A 17,743-nucleotide genomic window follows, 5' to 3' on the forward strand; every position below is an offset into this window, starting at 1 on the left:
CGGTCACACCCACCTATGCCACGCCCAGCTGTCACTTAGAAGGCGCGCGGCCAGGGCGATTGATACATTTCTTTTCCTCTGCTTATCGGCGGCTCCGCCCACAGGAATGAATGATGGGGGATGCACGGCTGGGAGGGAGGGGCCTGTACCTTCCATAGAGAGAGGCTGTTCAGGCCAGGAGTCAGAGGACCGGCAGGTTATATCAGCTGCTGAGCAATGCCGTTGCTGGACATGTTCTGCTGCACATCACCCCCTACCCACCCATGCATTAAAGGGTAACTCCACTTTTATTGAGACCCCCCCCCCCCCCTGGGTGATCCATGTACATTGCAGGAATTATAACAAACTTTGTAGCAGATTTCTACCTTTTTGTTATTCTGAAGAAATAGCCGTTTGTTTCTCTGTGTCCATGTGAATCTAATGGGAGCGACTTTATCATTATCAATCAGCTGCTGCACCTGCAGGGCTCTAATGAGGAAAGTGGCAGGGTCTGCTTACCTTAAGACGTGATTTCCCTTTGGGAGTATCTCACCTAAAAATGACATTTTTGTTGCAGGGGATGCCAAAAATCGGACTTGTATTTTAGTGGAGACTTCTGGGAAAATCAGTGAGCCAATCACACAAGCAGGAAATTATATTTCTGGGGAGGGGGCGTTCTGTATACCATCTGTGTACAGAGTACCTCCAGGTGGCCATATTGCTTTTTACTAAAAAAAAAAAAAAATTAAAGTGCTGCAGATCGAAAAGGAAAGGTCATTATTAATAGCATTTAGTTACAATATGACTTGTGTAGCAATTGTATATGTTTTTTTTTTATTTTATTTGCTATTTTTTTTTGGCATAAAAGCAAAGTTACCCTTTAACTGTCTTCCGCCCACTCTATAGCCTAAAGATGGCTACAGCGCAGGCTTACTTTGCCCGTACATGAATGTCCTCCCGTGATCAGGCAGCGCGCTCTGTGATCGCTGAGTCCTTCAGACTCAGCTGATCACAAATCAGGGTAAAAGGCCAATCACAGCGGCCCTTTACCATGTGATTGGCTGTGTCCAATGACAGCTGATCACAGATGGCTTTTCTTCCCTCACGTTGACAGCGAGAGGAGAGGAGAAGAGAGACAATAAGTGGCTTGTGTTAAAGGGACATCAACACTGATAATCAGCGCAGTGCCCATCAGTGCTGCCAATCAGTACAGCCTCATTACCACACATCAGCACAGCACCATCAGTACAGCATATCAGTGCAAATCAGTACAGCCTATCAGTGCCCATCAGTACCGCCCCATCAGTGCCCATCAGTACAGCCTATCAGTACCGCCCTATCAGTGCCCATCAGGACAGCCTATCAGTGCCCATCAGTACCGCCCCATCAGTGCCCATCAGTACAGCCTATCAGTACCACCCCATCAGTGCTCATCAGTACAGCCTATCAGTATCCATCAGTACCACCCCATCAGTGCCCATCAGTACAGCCTATCAGTACCCATCAGTGCCCCCCATCAGTACAGCCTATCAGTGCCCATCAGTACCACCCCATCAGTGCCCATCAGTACAGCTTATCAGTGCCCATCAGTACCAACCCATCAGTACCGCCCCATCAGTGCCCATCAGTACAGCTTATCAGTGCCCATCAGTACAGCCTATCAGTGCCCATCAGTACAGCCTATCAGTGCCCATCAGTACAGCCTATCAGTACCGCCCCATCAGTGCCCATCAGTACCGCCCCATCAGTGCCCATCAGTACAGCCTATCAGTACCCATCATTGCCCCCCCCATCAGTACAGCCTATCAGTGCCCATCAGTACTGCCCCATCAGTACAGACTTTCAGTGCCCATCAGTACCACCCCATCAGTACTGCCCCATCAGTGCCCATCAGTACAGCCTATCAGTGCCCATCAGTACAGCCTATCAGTACCCATCAGTGCCCCCCATCAGTACAGCCTATCAGTGCCCATCAGTACCACCCCATCAGTGCCCATCAGTACAGCTTATCAGTGCCCATCAGTACCAACCCATCAGTACCGCCCCATCAGTGCCCATCAGTACAGCCTATCAGTGCCCATCAGTACAGCCTATCAGTGCCCATCAGTACAGCCTATCAGTGCCCATCAGTACAGCCTATCAGTACCCATCAGTACCGCCCCATCAGTGCCCATCAGTACAGCCTATCAGTACCCATCATTGCCCCCCCCCATCAGTACAGCCTATCAGTGCCCATCAGTATTGCCCCATCAGTACAGACTTTCAGTGCCCATCAATACCACCCCATCAGTACTGCCCCATCAGTGCCCATCAGTACAGCCTATCAGTGCAGCCTCATCAGTGCCGTCTCATCAGCGCACATCAGTGAAGGAGAAAAATTACTTTTTTTGCAAAATTTTACAAAAAACTATGAAAAAATGTTTTTTTCTTAAAACTTTTCAGTCTTTTTTCGTATATTTAGCAAAAAATAAAAACCCCAGCGGTAACTGAATACCTCCAAAAGAAAGCTCTATTTGTGTGAAGCAAATGCTAAAAATTTTCTTTTGGGTACAGTGTTGCATGACCGCGCAATTGTCATTCAAAGTGTGACAGCACTGAAAAGATGAAAATTGGCCTGGGCAGGAAGGGGGTAAAAGTGCTTGGTAGGCATGTGGTTAAAGAAATGCACCAGTGCCACAGCGTGATGAAAGTGACTTTGATGCGCAAACGTACCCTACAGACGCTACTTACCTTCCCATACATACTATGACTCCACCTGTACCGTTCATACCTACTTCAGCTCTCACACCTGATTACCCCCTATGGACCAGACCAGATTTCACATTTCTGCTGTGTCTGTTCATGAGTCTATAACTTTGTAATTACTTATGATAAAGAATTGATACATATATTGTCGTTTTGGGGGACAAACCGGGCTTTCCCGTGACCCCAAAGTCCGCTGAGAATTTTTAAAATTTACTTGCATTTTAAGGGGAAAAAAAGCAAAAATCAAAATTTTTTTTTTTTTTCAAGTTTGATCAGTAATATTTTGAACACCAAAAGTACCAATAATGTGAGGAAAACATATACATTTTATTCTTCTGCTTGTTCTATTTACTGCAACATTAAAATACAAATTTTGGTACAAAGCATGTTAGAGTTAGTTACAAAAGAAATAAAGGGTGTGGGTTTTTTTTGCATACATTTCCTTTTTCTCATAATGCATCAGTAATTTGTAGTTCTTACTGATTTACAATAAAACAGATATACCCTAAACTATGTATTTTTAACAGTAAATCCTTAAAGATAACAATGTGTATATGTGCTTTAAAAAAATGTTTCCAGCAAATAATTTAAAATAGAAATATGCAACAGGAAATGAAACTGTTAAATAGTGCTTATACAGGTTGAAATGAAAGGGTTAAGTAGTAAAAAAAAAAAGTATGTCCTGGTTAATTAAGAGTTAACTCCCTGTGCACACAATAAAAACTTTCCTCTGTCAGCTGCAGCTCTCTCACTCACCAATCTGTCTGACAGGGAATGCAGGAGATAAGATAGCTACTATGTTACTTGTTTGTTTTGGCTTAAAATGTTACATTGAATTCTCACTGAGATTGTCTGTCAGAGTGGTCATTTAGTGAGGAAGACTTCTCACTAGTTCCCAGTCATAGGAATTCATGGGCTGTGCACAGGAGCAGAGTAGTAGGAGATAAGAAAAGATAAGATTACAATTACACCACCCCTACCGTACATACTCTACTTACCTTACCATACAAATTATTACTCCACCTGTACTGTACATACACTACTTACCTTCCCATACATGCTATTACACCACCTGTACTTTACATATACTACTTACCTTCCCATACATACTATTACACCACCCCCTATTGTACATATACTACCTTCCCCATAATTTTACACCACCCGTACTGTACATACACTAGTCATATCCTCCCATACATACTACTACTCCCCCTATATTGTACATACCTCCCCAAAATGCTTTACACCCTCCACGTATTCTACATTAACTACTTATCTTCCTATACAATACCATTACCCCACCCATACTGTACGTATGCTACACACCCTCCCATATTACTCTGCCTATACTGTACATACACAACATACCTCCCCCTACATTCTATCAATCCAACCATGCTGTACATACACTATATGCCCTCCTCTATGTACAATTTCTCCACCCATACTGTATGTATACTTACCTCCCCATACATACTATTACTCTACTTATATTGTACATACACTACTTACCTTCCCATGCATACTATTACCCCACCCGTATTGTACGTACACAACTTACCCTCCCATACTATTACTCTACAAACCTCCCCATGCATACGATTACCCCCCACCCATACTGTATATACACTACATATTTTCTCCATACAAATTATCACTTTACCTATATTTTACATATACCACATACCCTCCTATAGATCTTATTACTCCACACAAACAGTACACTACATATCTTCTCACACAATACTATTCCTTTATCCATACACTACATACCCCCCCCCCCCCCCCATACTGTATGTTCACTCCATACCTTCCTAGACATATCACTCTCCCCTAAACTGTACATTCACTACATACGCTCCCATAAATAATTTTACCTTATCCATAATGTATGCACAGTACACACGCTCCCATACTATTATCCCACCCGTACTGTACCCAAAACTACACACCCTCTGATACTATTACTTCACCCATACTTTATGCACAGTACACACCCTCCCATACTGTACCCAAAACTACACACCCTCTGATACGATTCCTTCACACATATGGCATGTACAATATACTGTATACCTTGTGCGCATATTATTACTCAACCCATACTGTATATACGATACTGTGCAGAAGTTTTAGGCAGGTATGAAGAAATGCTGTTAGAATGCTTTCAAAAATATATAATTCAATTGTTTATTTTTATCAATTTTCCAAAATGAGCAAACAGAAGAAAAATGTTCATCAAATCAATATTTGGTGTGACCACTCTTTGGCTGCAAACCAACATCAATTTTTCTAGGTACACTTGCACACAGTCGGGTAACGCTGAGGATCGTAGATTCAGTGGTCGGGTAGGGTTGAGGATCTTAGACGCAGTGGTCGGGTAGGGTTGAGTATCGTAGACGCAGTGGTCGGGTAACAATGAGTAGCGTAGATGCAGTGGTTGGGTACCATTGAGGACCGAAGACGCAGTGGTTGAGTACTGCTGAGGACCATAGATGCAGTGGTCGGGTGCCGTTGAGGACCGTAGACGCAGTGGTCGGGTAGCACTGAGGAGCATAGATGCCGTGGTCAGGTAACATTGAGGACAGTATACGCAGCAGTCAGGTAACGTTGAGGACCGTTGATGCAGTGGTCGGCCAAGGAAACTCAATGCAACAGATGAAAGACACATCATGCTTACTTCCCTTCCACATCAGAAGATGTCCAGCAGTGCCATCAGCACAGAACTGACAGAAACCAGTGGGACCCAGGTATACCCATCTACTGTCCAGAGAAGTCTGGCCATAAATGGTCTTCATGGAAGAATTGTGGCCAAAAAGCCACCATACCTCGTGGAAACAAGTCTAAGCCACTCAACTATGCAAAAAACATAGGAACTGGGGTGCAGAAAAATGGCAGCAGGTGCTTTGGCCTGATGAGTCAAAATGTGAAATGTTTGGTTGTAGCAGGAAGCAGTTTGTTGGGGGAAGGGCTGGAGAACGGTACAATAGTGAGTGTCTGCAGCCAACTGTGAAGCAAGGTGGAGGTTCCTTGTAAGTTTGAGGCTGTCGTTCTGCAAATGTTGTTGGAGATTTGGTCAGGATCAATGTTGTCCTCAATGCTGAGAAATACAGGCAGATACCTATCCATCATGCCTTACCATCAGGGAGGTGCGTGATTGACCTCAAATGTATCCTGCAGCAAGACAACCACCCCAAACACACAGCTAGTGTCGTTAATAACTATCTTCAGCTTAAAGAAGAACAAGGAGTCCTGGAAGTGATGGTTTGGCCCCCACAGAGCCCTGATCTCACCACCATGGAGTCTTTCTGGGATGACATGAAGAGACAGAAGGATTTGAGACAGCTGACATCCACAGAAGATCTGTGTTTAGTACTCCAAGATGTACAATACATAGAACAACCTACCTGCCGAGTTTCTTCAACAGCTGTGTGCAAGTCTACCTGGAAGCAGGGGCGGATCCAGGGGGGGGCAACGGGGCAATTGCCCCCTCCGAGAAATGCAGGTGAGTGACTGTCACTGTGAGAGAGCCGCCGGGCGGCTCCGTGAGTGAGAGAGAGAGAGCCGCTGGGCGGCTCCGTGAGTAAAAGAGCCGCTGGGCGGCTCCGTGAGAGAGAGAGAGCCGCTGGGTGGCTCCGTGAGTAAAAGAGCCGCCGGGCGGCTCCGTGAGTAGAAGGGCCGCTGGGCGGCTCCGTGAGAGAGAGAGAGCCGCTGGGTGGCTCCGTGAGTAAAAGAGCCGCTGGGCGGCTCCGTGAGTAAAAGAGCCGCTGGGCGGCTCCGTGAGAGAGAGAGAGCCGCTGGGCGGCTCCGTGAGAGAGAGAGCCCCTGGGCGGCTCCGTGAGAGAGAGAGCCCCTGGGCGGCTCCGTGAGTAAAAGAGCCGCTGGGCGGCTCCGTGAGAGAGAGAGAGCCGCAGGGCAGCTCCGTGAGAGAGAGAGAGCCGCAGGGCGGCTCCGTGAGAGAGCCGCTGGGCGGCTCCGTGAGTAAAAGAGCCGCCTGGCGGCTCCATAGGTAAGAGAGCCGCCGCTCGATGTGTTTGTGAGCGGCTGCTGGCCAATCAGGGAGCAGGCGGGCGGGGGAGCAGAGAGATGACATCGTCTCTCACCGCCCAGCGCCCGCCCTGCATCCCTGCAGTTCCCCCCCACCATGCAGGCAGCTGCAGCAGCAGAGAGATTACATCATCTCTCTACTGCCTGTCTCTGGGACACAAGAGACCACCTTAGCAGGTGGCAAGTGACAATCTGCATCTGGTGACAGGTGACATGGCAAGTGACAATCTGCAACATGTGGCAGGCGATGTGGCAAGTGACATGGCAAGTGACAATCAGCAACGTGGCAGGCGACGTGGCAAGTGACAATCTGCATCTGGTGACAGGCGACGTGGCAAGTGACAATCCGCAACATGTGGCAGGCAACGTGGCAAGTGACAATCTGCATCTGGTGACAGGCGATGTGGCAAGTGACAATCTGCAACATGTGGCAGGCGACGTGGCAAGTGACAATATGCATCTGGTGACAGGTGATGTGGCAAGTGACACACTCGGGGCTCCCACTGATTCTGCATTATGGTGAGTTAAACTATTTAATTTTTTATAACAATGTAATAATAGTAGTAATGCGCTTCAATCATCCTGACACCATAACAACCATGGTGCCGTGATGATTGAAGCGCCAACACCAGCCATTTCCCCGATAGATGTACCCCAAAAAAATATATTTTCTGGCAGTGCCCCTCCCGAGACTAGACTCTGGATCCGCCCCTGCCTGGAAGAAGGTAAAGGGTGGTCACACCAAATATTGATTGGATTTGGATTTCTCTTTTGTTCATTTACTTTCCATTTTGTTACTTGATAAAAATAAACTATTAACACTTCTATTTCTGAAAGCGTTCTTCATTTACAGCATTTTTTTTACACCTGCCTAAACGTTTTGCCCAGTACAGTACACTACATACCCTCCAATACATATCAGAACTCCCTCCCACACTGTACAGATAGTACTACAGTACATACCTTCCCATACATCGTACTATGACTCTACCAATAAAGCATATAGATTATATACCCTCCCATAAAAAACTATTACCCTGTAGATATAATCCATAACCCCCCCTCCTCTATACTTTACATATAATCCATAAACATTGTACACATCCATACCCCCCACCCCTAATCATGTACACATTATCCATACACCTCTCCTACTCTACTTTGGCCCCCACCCCCCCACACACTGAAAGCACACTCCAAACATTTCCAAAACACCATACTGTACATACACTCTTTAAATACACAATGCTGTATAAATAATCTATACACTCCATATACCATGCATACACCCCTTACATACCCCATATTGTACATGCATCCCTAATATACTGTATATAGACTCTGTACATCCCCCATACAATTGCTTTCCCCATTCTGTACACACATAACCCATTATTTTAATTCCCCAGTACTGTCCATTGCTTATATTATGAGGAAAGGTTGCGAGCACTGAACTTATTCTCTCTGGAGAAGAGACGCTTGAGAGGGGATATGATTTCAATTTACAAATACTGTACTGGTGACCCCACAATAGGGATAAAACTTTTTCGCAGAAGAGAGTTTAATAAGACTCGTGGCCACTCATTACAATTAGAAGAAAAGAGGTTTAACCTTAAACTACGTAGAGGGTTCTTTACTGTAAGAGCGGCAAGGATGTGGAATTCCCTTCCACAGGCGGTGGTCTCAGCAGGGAGCATTGATAGCTTCAAGAAACTATTAGATAAGCACCTGAATGACCACAACATACAGGGATATACAATGTAATACTGACACATAATCACACACATAGGTTGGACTTGATGGACTTGTGTCTTTTTTCAACCTCACCTACTATGTAAACTATGTTATATTATACAGACATCCCCAGTACTGTACACCCTTCCTACTATCCATAAATGTCCCCATACTGTCTGTATTTTAGTATTTTGTACACATACACTCCATACTGTCTGTATACTACTCTGTTCCCATCTTACATTGTCTCTACATCCTTCATAATATATATATATATATATATATATATATATATATATATATATATATATATATATATATATACACTGCACCCATACCCATGCCCCCCCCACCACCACCATAATCACATACTCCCTGTATCCTGTCCACCCATGCTTACTCCTATCATATACAATGCACCATAGGCCCTGTACATCCCTTCTTTTTGTACATATATCCCCACATGAACACAATCCATTTCCAGCAGCTCAGCACAAAGTTCAGATCATTTCCCTCTATGCCAGTCTCAATGTTGAATGAGATAGGGACTGGAAATAAAATATATGAGTAAAAGGGGAAAAGCCATACTAAACTCCCTTACATGGAAAGATGGGAGCAGGACTTGGGGGAAGCCTATGATGTAGCGGAATGGCATAGGCTGGCTCGGGATACTGCTAAATCTATTATCACTACATCTCTAATCAAGGGTTCTGTTGCAGTGGTACATGGTCCCTGCCAGGGTTGCCCAGTGGGTGCCGGGGGCTTCCCCCCGTCTGTCTCAGGGGTTGTGGCCAGGAAGGTACGGCTTACCATTACTTGGTGGATGTGCCAGAGAGTCCCTAGATTTTGGATCTGCCCCTATAACTTTACATGCCCTCTCACAGGGATAAACCTGGCAAGTCTCCACAGCAGGGACTACTTGGCCGCCCTGAGCAGGGAGCCTCGAGGCCCATTCAACGCTTGATAGTATTCATCTTTATACCGTATTTCCCCGAAAATAAGACCTAGCGTGATTATTAAGGAGGGCTGCAATATAAGCCCTACCCCAAAAATAAGCCCTAATAAAGTTCATTAGAAAAAAAATGTAATCCGCTTTGTAAAACAACCACACTGGCATAAGGTGCATTGTGCCCAACCCCCCCCCCCCAGCAAAATACCCCATTCACAGCCGCCGCTGACCCGCCAGAGGTCTTCTCTCCTTCATGCTGACATCTGCGGCCCCTCCCTCTGCAGTGCTCGGAGCGGGCTGATGATGTCAGTGGGACTCTCAGAGCAGAGAAGAAAAGCTCAGGCAGGTCACATGAGCGCCCAGGGTGCTGTAAAAAAAAAAAAAAAAAAGGTACTTCCCATAAAACAGCCACAAAGGGCGACACCCTGCACCACCACAATCCTCCCACAAAACGGACTACGTAGTCCTATAAGCACTTTAACCAAGATGTTTTTTGGGGATTAAAATGATACTAATAAGACATCCCCTGAAAATAAGCCCTAGCGTCTTTTCTTTTTGCAGCCAAAATCAATTTAAGACCCGGTTTTTCGTGAAACATGGTAGCGGCAAAGAATTACTGTTGCTAGATCATGGAAATCTCCTACAGTACCATTTGACCTTCTAAAGGCCAAACTTTGGTGGATTATGATTAACGAACGCCACTCTGCCATTCTTCGGGGCAGGATGTCGGTATTTCAAAAAACATGGGACCCCTGATTTAAATATTTAACAGGTTCTACTTCTTAACCACTTGTCAATCGCACTATAGCCGAAAGACGGCTACAACACAGTTGTCCAGTTCTGGGAGGGTGTCTATTGATGTCCTCCCAGAACCCCGCCCCACTGGGGCGCGTTCTGCGATGGCTGTGTCCTTTGAAAACAGATGATCACAGATTGAGGTAGAGAGCCAACCACATCGGCCCTTTAAAAGATCAGCTGTGTCCAATCACAGCTGATCCCATGTAAACAAATTCTGGTAATAGGCATTTCCTTTTCTCATCAATGTCACTATGTGAGAAAAGGAAAGCCGATAACTGTCAATCCTGTGACAGTACACATTTACACGTGTGCACAGGGTGTGCTGGGTGTGCTTGGGCACACCCTAATCACCCTGTGCGGTGCTGATTGCCCCCGTTTACTGGTGTCCCATCTCCCTCCTGTGGTGCTGCCAGCTTCCCTCCTCTCCTGCCAGCTGATGTGGGATGTTTCAGGATGGATGAATGAATGAATGAATGAACACAGTGAGTGATCTGTTCAGTGATCGCTCCTTTGTTCATTCATAACTGAAGCATAGTGAACTATGTTTACTGTACTTCAATTTGTGAATAAACAGGAAGCCTCCCAGCAAGGAGCACTTCCCATTCGTTCACTGTCCAGTGCAGCTGAGGCTGTAGAGAAAAGGACTGGGGAAGTGCCTCTCAGTTTAGACCCCCGATATTTCACCAAAGCCCCTCAACAAGGCTCCTAAAGAAATTGTACAAAACAATAAATAAATAATATTGTAAAAAAATAATAAAAAAATACAATTGTAAAAAAATTACTTAAAAAATAATAAAAATAAAAACTACTGCCACCAATCTCTGCTCTACTGACACCGTCCACGGCTCCGCTGGTATACATGCGTGTGTGTTTGTGCTCTGCGGTGCACACCAATGATCCGGGCACTGACGATTAGTGCAGCCCCAACAGTGCCAATCAGTGCTGCCTATTAGTGCCGCCTCATCAGTGCCCAATCACTGCACCCTCATCAACACACATCAGTGAAGAAGGAAAGTTACTTATATGCAAAATTTTATAAAAAAGAAACAAAGGAAAAAGGTCTTTTTTTTAAATGTAAAAAGCAAAAAATAAAAAAACCATTGGTGATTAAATACCACCAAAAGAAAGCTCTATCTGGCTCTCAAAACAAAATTATACAAATTTCATTTGGGTACAGTGTTGTATGACCACGCAATTGTCATTCAAAGTGTGACATCACTAAAAGCTAAAAATTGGCCTGGGCAGGAAGGGGGTGAAAGTGCCCGGTAGGCAAGAGGTTAAACACGTTCTGAAGCCCATTGGGGCTAATGGGAGTGCTCGCTGCTTTTTCCTTTCCTCTTCTCTTCTCTTCCATGCTCTTCTCCTTCTTCATGCATGGCCCTTTCGGCTCACCCGAGGGAGTCATGTGATTGTTGGCTGACCGCCCTGGGTTCTTTTCCTCCCTCCGGGGGGGAAAGGATCAAATATAGTTTATTATTTGGTTGATAGACTGATTAGAGAGATCATGGCGTCTATAGATCCCCCTAAAGGGGACCCCTCTCACTCTGAAGATTCTCTTCTATGCCATATTATGAAGAACTCAGGGATTGTTAGCATTGCTGTAATTCATTCTGTAATGAGGCATATGTCTTCAATTGTGTATGGTCCATTTTGCCTTGTAATTTGGAACTACTCCTTTCTGTACTGTTCAAACTTCAATAAAAAAGATTGGAAACAAAAAAAAAAAGCCATCCAAGTACCATACTGGGGTCCCCCCGGATACTGATCAGTTTCCATACTGCATGGCCTCATTCACATGGGCGTTCCGATCCGTTCCCCCGTGCAAAGGGCCCGTCTTCATTTGCCCAGGATGCCAAGGTGTTCCATGTTGGCGGACGGCTACACAGATCTCTAGGCTCCATTCCCACCTGGGCGTTTCCGAAACCGCGAGCGATTCTGACAGCGATTCCAGAATCGCAGCAAAACGCAGGACGCATTTGTGATGCCACTACCTATAATGGCACCCCAATCGAGGTGCGACTTTGCAGCGGTTGTCAAAATGGCGCAAAACATGTTGCTCAAAAAGGAGCAGGGGCTGCTTTTGGGGCGACGGTGTTGCGCATTGCGATTTGCCGTGATTTATCAGGCAACAACTGCAGCAAAATCACACCGTGATTGGGGTGCCTTTAGAAGGAATTGCATTGCAAACGCGCCCCGGGTTTCGCCGCGATTCTGGGATCGCGGGCAGCAGCGCCCGCAGTTCCGGAATGCCCAGGTGTGAATGGAGAGTGGGTCCGGGGCGCCGATCAGAAATGTATTTGTATTCCCTGCACGAAACACCTCTGCATCCTGGGCAGCTGAAAAACAGTAAATGAGCCTTCCTCAAACTTTTGTACCAAAGAGGAATCCCTCGAATGACCTTCAGGAACCTCTGCTAAGAATTACCATATCCTCAGCTGTCGGTACATTAGTGTTAGGGGCCCCCTTTACATTGGCGGTGATTTGGAGAAGGGCCAACTTACCCGTGGTCAGTGAGAAAAGGGCTCCATTACACTGATGGTCAGTGGAAAGAATGCCCCCTTTAGGTCCCTTGTACATAGACGTTTCGATCGGGTCCGCCTGTCCGTTTTTCAGGCGGATCCGATCGGAACCTCCTTTCTTCTCTATGGTGCGGCGCATGTAAACGGACATGTGTCCATTTACACCCCACTACATCCAATCCGATCATCTTCCGTCCAGCGGATGGGATCAGATGGCAGTCGGGTGTAAACGGATAGGCGGTCCATTTACATTCGGCCGCTCATAGAGAACGGTCTGTGTCAGCAAACAGATCCCCTGCTGAGAAAGCGGATCACAGCTGCAGTCCGCCCCGTGTGAAAGTGGCCTAAAAGTTAAAAAGGTCATTCATGATTGCTGGCAGTGGTTACATATTTAAGAAACAGACATTGCTCAAGCAACTACGAGCAACCTTGGAGCAACCCTGATTGAGAAAAACTAGTACAGAGGAAACTATATGCAGGAGCGCCCCCTGCTGCCCTATCCCAGACATGCACTGTATACCATTTAAGGCCCCTTTCACCCAGGCTGTCCGATCAGTTCCACCTGTCAGTTTTTCAGGTGGACCTGATCTGACGCTCTATTCATCTCTATGGAGCAGCGAATGTCAGCGCTGACATCCTGCCGACATCCGATCTGCCAAATCCGCGAGTCTTTTCATCCGATCCGCCAGGTGGATGGAAAATAGGACCATGTAATTTTTGGGAAATAATGCAGACGAGGGATGCACCAATACCATTTTTTTTACAATGAGTACAAGTACCGATACTTTTTTTTTTTTTTTTAAGTACTCAATACCAATTATAAAAAGTTATTTACAAATTAAATAAATTAATTTTGTTTTTAATTTAGTGCTTTTTTAATGTGAAATGTGTAAATATATGTTAATATATATGTGTAAAAATATTCACTAACAAAGCAAACAAAAAAAAAAGTTTTAATTGTTTATCGTTTATAAAATAGACGTGAACAAAAAAAAAAAAAAAACAAAGCAGGAAAATAATAATTAAAGGAGAATAATGAGTTAATTAAGGCTGATTAGAGTAAATTAAGGGTTATTAAGGGAATAAACAGAGGAACATTTGTTCATCCCTTTGATCTGCACATGAAGAAACAGAAATATACAAAAAGAAACAACGTTTCTTTTTATTTTAGTGTTTCAGGGCTGAGCAATGTTGTTAATAAACATTCCCAGCTGCTTTTCAAAGTTTGTTACAATCCCTGCAATGTAGATCGTCCAGAGGGGAGGGGTTTTTTTCACAACAAAAGTGGAGTTACTTTCTAAACACTCACTCAAAACAACCAAGGTAATTAACATCCTCTTATATCATTTCGGGTGTGGTCTGCATGTTCTGCCATGGTGGCTCTCATCACGGTAGTCATGTGACCCCCTCTAGAGCAGTGGTTCTCAACTCCGGTCCTCAGTACCCACTAACAGGCCAGGTTTGCAAGATAACTGAAATACATCACAGGTGATATCATTTGCTGTTCAGTGATTGCAGTATTCTAGTCTGCATCTCCCCAAGGTAATACTTAAAATCTGGCCTGTTAGTGGGTCCTGAGGACAGGAGTTGAGAACCACTGCTCTAGAGCTTCTATGTTCCCTTGTATTCATGTTGACCTTTGATGTTATCAGACACTTTCATTGTTTTTATATTTTCAATAAATTTTCTATAACTTTTTCATAATTTATCTGGACCTATTGTCATTTGGGCCATTAAAGTCCCATAGGGGGGAGTTCTCTCCATTCTCTAGATTAATTGGGATGTGGGCCCACTCCATTGTTCAACCATACTACCTTTTTCCTTGATTTATATCATTTCAGGGCAGCAGTAGTGATGGAACTCCTCGCCGTTATTTCCCCATCAACTTCGATGCCTCATTCTAGCGACCCCTTAGAAAAAAATAATCCAGAGTTGGTCCGCCGCCTCCTACAATGCCTTTTGGTCAATGAGGTTGCCCATCAAGTTGAACCAACATGGATAAGCGGGAGGGGGTCAGACTAGACCTTGACTTTTGCTGAGAAATGATTGATTGCTACATCAATTTTTGGGTGGCTACACTCACTCACTCCACTTTATCTATGGATGGAGTCGTAGCGGTCACCTGATCTCTTCCGATTTGGTCTACAAAATGGTTTTCCTCTATTCATCTCCATTACAATGGGGGGTGGATATACCTTTTCAATGTGCCAGAAACACGGAGTCCTTGTTGCAAAAAAAAAAGAAAACTAACATGGCCACAACATCTACAGACTGGTAAATGACATATATCTCTATCTACCCACGCTAGGATTGTGATATTCCCCTCTGAAAAATTATAAAAGTGATAAAAGTAAAAATGGTGAAAAAAAGTTATAAACCCCCTCCCCCAAAAACAAAGGCTCTATAACCTTAGTCAATGGTATCGAAACTCACAGCGCTTTCCCTTTAAATCCACCTCTTATGTGCAAATATCAAGCCACAAATTAACTAAAAAAATTCCGTATATTGTAATCACTTTAAGTGCTTGTAATGCAGGATATTCTCTGGCTCACGTGGGCTTCTTGGGTGTACTCTCCTTTATTCCTCTCCTCTTTCCACCACTCCTCCTATTTAGTACTTGGTATTCCTCTCACATATAAAAGGATATTTCTCTCTATTGTAAAAAGCCACACAAAATTGGTTACACTCACTTAAAAAGGTTAATATGACAAATTAAATTGCCAAACCCATAAGAGCCAGAATGTTGTTCACTCCACAGGCCGGATGTGAAATCACTAGTGGACTCAGCCTAACGTGTTTCGCCCATCCCACAGGACATCTTCAGAAGTGTTTGCACCAGAGATAGAGAAGTGGTTGCACAAAGTGATTGAAAGACTGCACCAGCACAATAGTGCGGGGACTATATTGGACACTTATTAAAGAGGAACTGCAGTCACATAATTTGTAATAAAAATATCTTTCCCATTCTGAAGCTTCCCTCCAACCACTTTGCATATTATTTTATAAATACTCCAATTTTGTACTTGCCAAATACATAGATCCCCAACTGTCCCTGATTTGGAGGGACTGTCCCTCATTTCACCTCATTTGTCCCTCATTTTGGTCTGATCTATATAGTTGTATATAAAATGCACTTTTTATCTTTCAAAAAGTGTTTCCCAGCGCTAAACCTTTCATCTCATTTCCAAATTGCTGCATTTGTACATTTTAAAAGACAATATAAGTGAATAGTAGTGGTAAAAAAAAGTCCTTGTGGATTTAATTAACTTTTTTTTTTTGGTAAATTCTCCTTTAAGGGGGTGTGGTGGTGGTGGGGGCTTGTCCTATGCCTACATACATTTGTTAGTAGGTGTCCCTTATTCCCATCTCAAAATGTTGGGAGGTATGCAAACATGCTGCAGAAATCGGCCACCACTGAGTCTGGCTGCATCCATTTTAACTGTGGGCAGCTGAAGCTGCTGCCTGTTCACTTCCTGGATTTACACAGGAGGCACACCTCCAGCTCTGCAGCTCTCATTGGCCTTCTTATGACTCATCTCCACTCCCTTCCTGGCAAACTCTCACAAGATTCAAAGAGAAAGCAGTGCATGATGTCATAAGCCTAGGCTAATGACCAGACAAGAAACAGGAAGAGGGCTGTATAAGCATTTACCGGCAGAAAAAAAATTTTTACTATCCAAAGTTAAAACAACAAGAGCAGAAGATTTAGTAGATGGAAAGTTGAAAAAATGACTTTAAATAGATCTGGACAATATATATGTTTAGTTAATTTGTGGTTTGATATTTGCAAAAACACATAAGAGGTGGACTTAAAGAGGCAGCTGTGTGAGCTTGGATACCAACCCGGGCAACCTGGGCTTCCATAACACCTCAGCAGTGCCACAGGCTGATTGCCTCCAAGCCACACCGCATTGATGCAGTAATTCATGGAAAAGGAACCCCCGACCAAGTATCGGGTACATACTACATTGAGGGGAAAAAAGTATTTGATCCCCTGCTAATTTGGTTCCTTTGCCCACTGACAAAGAAATAATCAGTCTATAGTTTTATTGAAAGTTTTTATTTTAACAATGAGAGACAGAACAAAAATATCCAGAAAAAACGCATTTAAAAAAGTTATAAATAGATTTGCATTTTAAGTGAGTGAAATAAGTATTTGATCCCAGGTGTCTTCTATACAGGTAATGAGAGAACATAAGAAGTGGGGGTTGGGACTTTACATTAAGGCATGTTGGTGTGTAGAACGATATATAGAATAAACATAAATAAGTTGAATGTCACAATCCCCTAGGGGCACATCGTAATAGATGTTAATAAATATAATAAAACCGATAGCAATGAAACGCTTATGATACAAAATTTAATCATAACGAGTCAATATATAATAATAATAGATTTAATAGAGAATAATTGATTCGAGAACATGATTTGTGACAAAGTAAATAAGCAATCAAATACATACAAATAATTCATACATGATCAACATGGTATATGAAATTGATACAGGTTGTAATATGATACAGTTACCAGGGCAAACTTGTATTTGGCATCCATGGATGAACACTCAACGCCTTTCATGGCCTCTTGCCAATCATCAGGAGTTGGATGCATGAATGAACTAAAAATTAATAGATAGATAAATTATCATGTAGTCTATAGGGATCCACTATTCCCCATAGAAAAGAGAAGAGAGAAAAAAAAATATTTGTATGTATTTGATCGCTTATTATTTACTGTCACAAATCATGTTCTCTAATCAATCATTCGCTATTAAATCTATTATTATTATTATTATTATATATTGACTCTTTATTATTACATTTTGTATCATAAACGTTTCATTGCTATCGGTTTTATTATAATTATTAACATCTATTACGATGTGCCCCTAGGGGATTGTGACATTCAACTTATTTATGTTTATTCTATATATCATTATACACACCAACATGCCTTAATGTAAAGTCCC

This window comes from Aquarana catesbeiana, linkage group LG12 (assembly GCF_042186555.1).
Source record: "Aquarana catesbeiana isolate 2022-GZ linkage group LG12, ASM4218655v1, whole genome shotgun sequence".
NCBI classification, from domain to species: Eukaryota; Metazoa; Chordata; class Amphibia; order Anura; family Ranidae; genus Aquarana; species Aquarana catesbeiana.